At 32.4% G+C, this 6,000-nt stretch overlaps 1 pseudogene; it reads left to right on the top strand.

Moving 5' to 3' along the window:
- The first annotated feature begins 1,331 nt into the window (after positions 1 to 1,331).
- On the top strand, positions 1,332 to 5,229 carry LOC131156015 (beta-carotene isomerase D27, chloroplastic-like; annotated as a pseudogene).
- The last annotated feature ends 771 nt before the right edge of the window (positions 5,230 to 6,000 follow it).

Raw genomic sequence — 6,000 nt, 5'->3', positions numbered from 1 at the left:
ATTTAATGACTACATTTGAAATCTTTGGGCAAAGGGCACTATACTCCCTTCAAATTTGTAACAAGAAAATAAATTTTTCAGTCTCCTAAGATTTAAAAAATTCAAAGAACCTCACCTGAAGTTTGTCAAAAAGACACAAACCCTCTATTGTGTTTAAAAAAAAATAAAAATTGAGGAAAGGTATGTGTATTTTATGCAAATTTTAGGAAAAAATTGTGACATTTTTTAAATCTTGGAAAAGGTTAGGATCATTTTTGAAAAACTTTAGAGAAAGTTAACCTTAGAGGAAGTCTGTCTTTTTTCCAAACTTCAGTAGAGGTGAGTGCCTTTTACTCTAAATCTTTTTAATTATAGTTTGGTGATTAATAAATTATTTTTTTTCTTTCATGTTTTTTTTTTTTTTTTTGGTTTCTTGTGTAATATCACTAGGAACATAGAAAATAAACAAACTAACAACCAACAATGCTTAAGATCCCGTTAAGGGTCTATGACCTATCCTGCACAAACTGTTAAAATTCTTTGATTCTCATCTACATTCCCCTTGTTTGCTCAAGATTGCTTGCTTTGCAAATTACTCCCTAATTAAGGATTGTAATCACACTTTTTATATTTGGAGAGGTCTCAAATTTAGATTTTTATTTTATTTGAATAAGATGTTATATAAAATTGTATTAGAATTTGTTTAGATTCAATCAAATTTAGATTCAAAGTAAAAAATTCATACTCCCAAATACAACGTATCGAAAGGTTGTATGGTTCAAGAAATTGAAACATCAATCATTCCAAAGTTGAAAACACAATAAAGCTTCATGCTATAATGAGGATAAGACTAAGCCCCTAGCTCATAGGAAAACCTTAATCATAAGACCGACGACAAAAATGTCATTTTGAAAAGAATAGTGTTATGCAATGCCAGCCTCCTTCAGCATTTTTCTTTTGAAAAATGTCAAATAATGATAGTCAATTTTACTCTCTAAAAAATGATTTACTTGATCATATTATTTATAGATAATAGACATAAACATCGTTCAATTTACATCCAATTTATCAAGTAGGTTTGGTTAGCTGCGGTTTCCATTTATACAAAGAGGATTGAATTATTTCGACTTAGGGCTTGGTTAGCTAGTGTCACCCTATCTAACAAGTGAACTTTTACCCCCACTCAACTAAAAGAAATACACTGTTTAATTAATGCTAAGCCTTTTCATGATTATTTATGCTTAAAAACATTCTTCTCCCTAAATAGGACTCCCTCTCTCTAAAACATGGAAGCAATGCTGCTTCTACAAAACAAGTGTCATTTCTCGACAAGTACTCGCTAGGGACAGAGGATGAAGTCGAAATACTCTCCTCGAGTTCAGGCTGTGCTGGCAAGACCTGTGCATGACATATCCACCACAGGAGCAGACCGAGTGGCAGATTTTCGTCACAACGATAACTGGTTCCACCAAATTGCAATAAACCATCTTTCCCAGAATGTTCAAGCTACAACAGGTTCACTCCTTCCTTCCTTTTCTCTCATGCTGTATATTGGCCGTTCTTTAATTATTTCCTTGCTTTCCACATTTTTCAGAGAAGAAAAAGATATGTAGGGAATGAAAGAGATAACTCTTTTTCGTTTTCTTTTTTTAATTAAAATTTTAAAAAATAAAATGCAGGGCTTAGAAACAGTAAGAGTGGGTAAGAAAGTTTGGTCGAGGCAGCTAGGGTGGCGTGGCAGAACTATAGTCCCATCCAACAACCTGAACTTGTCAACACAGCTCTTGGCAAAGCCTTCCCAAAGCCTATTCTTTCCTTGGCAAGCTCCTTCTCTCTCTCTCTCTCTCTCTCTCTCTCTCTCTCTCTCTCTCTCTCTCTCTCTCCCCCATATATATAAATATATATACATTCAATGTTGCCTTACCTATGTTAATTGATTGTTGCAAGAAGAGATTGGTCACAAATGCGAGAAAGTAGACACCATAGTAAAGAGTAGATGTTCTACATAACTTAAATTCAGACCTTGTATATGCATTTGTGTATATTTGAATAAAATAAAATATAAATTTATATTATTTTTAGTTTCAATGAAAATAAATTTTTAAAAAGTAAAAAAAATATACGTGAAAGTACATAAGAATTTATTTTTAATTTGATTATAAAAAAAATAAGAAAATGATTTGAATAAATTTCAATATAATTTTATATTACATCTAATCTAAATCTAATACAACTTTAAATCCAAAATTTATCAAAATATAAGGTAAATAAAATTATTATTTGGACATATTACACTTTTCAAGAATTTGTATTCCTGGAATGTCTTAGTGATAGGCAAAGGCAAACGTGGTCTATATCGATTTTTGTGCCTATGAAACACTTTCGAAACAAACTCTTAAGAATTCAATTGTTTTTCTCCTTATATTGCTATCATACATTGTCACCATACATATTCACATGAGATCTTCATGCAAAATTCATCCTTTATTAAAAAGAATTAAGTAGGTTGTGTATCAGGATTTTAGACATACAGTGTAATAATAAATAAATCAAAGATGATAATACTACATTATGGTATAGTACTAAATTAATGAACAAATTTTTATATTTTAAAAGTTGTCAACATTTAATTTTTCAAAATTTGTGATGATATTTGAATAAAACTTCACTCTAAATAGTAATTACAATTGAAAATACAATAGCAATTTGGTTTTCTTCTTCTTTTCATCTAGTTCTTATATTTTTCAAATATACCAAAAAAAAAAGAGAAGAGAAGAGAGAGAGAGAGAGAGAGAGAGAGAGAGAGAGAGAGAGAGAGAGAGAGAGAGCCCAAAGTGAGAAAATCACCCATCATACATTTTTCAAACATGACAATCAATTCATAATTGCAGCATTTCATACCATGGTTTACACTAACATGCCAATAAGTGTACATGCAACAACAGCATGTTAACACATGACATTTGAAAAAGTAGAAAGTCTTTTTCAAACATTGTATCTGTTTAGAGTTTTTTCCATTCAAGTCGCAAAATTTCTTAGGGGTAGGAAAAAGGAAAAACTTCCACTGCAATTTTGGCAGTGGATATGATGACACAAAAAATGGAACTATTACCTCTCTTGCAACCATGCAGGGGTTAGAGTTTCAACTTATGTCGGCCACCACAACATTGCTTCATTCTTATCCGTTGATTTCGCTCTTCCATCTCTCTCTCTCTCTCTCTCTCTCTCTCTCTCTCTCTCTCTCTCTCTCTCTCTCTCTCTCTCTCTCATGTTTTTATTTTGCAAAATGTACTGTTGATGATGTTTGGGGAATGACTAAAACTGCAAATCAGGAAAACTGCTGCCCCACTCAAAATTTGCCAGAGAGTTCTTTGCTGCCTTCACCACAGTGTTTTTTGCTTGGTTGGTTGGACCCTGCGAGGTATGAATAGAAAATAAATCATGTTTTAAGCTTTCTCTTATTTTATCCTTATGCTTAAAACATTTAATTACGAGGAAAGAAAAGATCAAAATACACCTAAATTCCACCAAAATGGGGTTAGTGTATATAGTTTTCACCGAATGAAATGAGTTGGATAGGAATGAATGACTTATAAATTCCATTTGAGTATAATAACTTTTAAAAATTTAGGCACAAGATTGTGTTATTCTATTCAATCATAACAATATACAATCTGATAGTGAAATTTGAGAAGAATGATTTATCTTTATTCCATGTTCTAAGATTAATAAAAAAAGATTCCACGATCATTTTTTTAATAGTTGAACTTCTTTTGTATGTTAATATATTCTTACTTATTTTATATGACCTTAGAAGCAGAAAACATAGGCATGACCTTGACTAACTATTTACGAATAATCTAGGACAATTAAGTAAGCACTGCTTTCCGACTTGCACTTGCCCTTGTGCAATGCATGTGTAGAATTGAATATGCAAAAATAAGTAAAGAGTCTAGTTGAGATGACTCAAGTGGTGAGAGTGATTTGTGACTTTGATGACTCCAAGGTCACGAGTTAGATTCTTCCTTGAGAGTTTATTCTAGTGAATTACCACGAGTGCAACAATGGGCGAGCGGCTTTCACCCCTCCGGATTTGTAGTCACATCATAGTGTCCAAAGTGGCGCAATAGTCGTTGTAGTCTTTGGATTATCAAAAAAGTAAAATAAAAATAAAGAGAGATCTAGAAAGCGTTCAAAATATATACATAGCCTTGTTGTTATACTTGAATAGATTGTTTTTTTAATGACATAACATTTATTGAAGTCTACTATTAAATCTAATAAGTTTAGACTTGTAAATTTGTAATTAGGTGAGAGAATCAACCATTAATGATAAAAAAAGAGAGGAATGTAGTCCACATAAAGAAATGCAGGTAGTCATTCCATTCTTTATTCATACTAATGATTTTTATTATGAAATATTGCTAGCGGTCCAAATTAATTATCACTCTGCATCCATGATTCATTCTATGCATATTTTATGGGGACTGTATCAAAATTTTATATTGTGACTATAAATTGTAAAAATAGATTGTAACAATAAATATTCTTCTAATGTATTTATACTTCTTCCAAAATAAGATATTCCTCATTTCAAAATTAAAATTAAATTTATATACGTGCTAAAACTTCTATTTTTAAAAGATTGCTTTGAAAATCAAGCTGAAGAATAGGCATCACGACCTTGCATCCATAAACAATCTGGATCAAATGATTGTGCCACACATGAGACGTGCATCTGCTTAATCTGCAGTCATCATAACCATTCATCTTCATGAAATCATCCTTAATGTCAAGAAATATACTTCTATACATCAGCATTTAGGGTCAACCCTCAACTGGAATTTTCTTTTCTGAAAAAACAAAAGAAAAAATGGCAGGTTTCTGGAGGAGTCAAATTGTGTGGGGATGTGCGTTAACCTGTGCAAAATGTCGTCCCAAAGATTTATCAAGGAGTCGCTAGGAATGCCGGTCAACATGGTCCCTAGTAAGCATTAATTCTTCCCTTTGAATATATCAACACTCCACTACTTTTTTAGTGGACTGTCAAGTTAATAAATAGCACTGAATTTCAACTGGTCATCATAAAGAATGATGAGAGGCCTAATAAGAACATAATATCCTTGTGATTCTGCAGATTTTGAAGACATGAGTTGTGAGATGATATTTGGCCAGCATCCTCCAACAGCAGCCCACGATCCTGCATTGAAACAGCCCTGTTACAATCTATGTACGTCATATTCTCTCTGACTCCCCCGCGCCATTTCATTTTATTGGGCCACAAACCTATACGACAATTAATGCAAAAACGAAAAAATTTACATCATTCAACATTAGGTCTATGTGGGTGGACAATTCAACAAATAGTTTAATTAGGAACCTTTACTAACAATGTAGGCTTCACTATTACTAATGCCAATACATATTCGTACTTAATTTAATTCACCTTCGTCTTTATTTTCTTGATTCTTTTTATTTAAGCATTTCTTCTTGACATTGTTGAAATATTGGGTTGATAGTCAACTATTCTTCTAATTAACTTTGAAATTCTTTCCTATTCAAGAGACAATGTAGATGTCTAGTAGGTGTGGACGGATTCATCATACATGTAGCTTGATTGTAAGAAAAATAGATTGATTACAGGATCTATAAATCTGACACATCTCTATATGTATTGTATGAATTCATTGAGACAATAGTGTAACAAACAAATATTCTTCTCAAACTCTGTTTTTCAAGTTGGTGTCATAGTACTATTTACCAGGAGGTCCTGGGTTTTAAATATCTTGTCGTCTCTGAATTGCTCTGATATATGGTAGCCAAAGGTTATTATAGCCTTTGTGAACCTTCCAAACTATGCTCTTGGAGATTGTTTCAACCCATATAATGATTTCTTTAGCCTACACACCTTCTCACTATGTATTTCTGGTATCATAAGTCTGGTTACCAAGAGGTCCTAGGTGATAGTCTTGTCACCCACATTTATTTCGTGGTGTTATTTATCATTTGTTTATGATCTCC

Source organism: Malania oleifera, chromosome 5, assembly GCF_029873635.1.
Source record: "Malania oleifera isolate guangnan ecotype guangnan chromosome 5, ASM2987363v1, whole genome shotgun sequence".
Taxonomy (NCBI): domain Eukaryota; kingdom Viridiplantae; phylum Streptophyta; class Magnoliopsida; order Santalales; family Ximeniaceae; genus Malania; species Malania oleifera.
The sequence above is the reverse complement of the archived record's forward strand: the minus strand, read 5'-3'. Positions and strand labels throughout refer to the sequence as shown.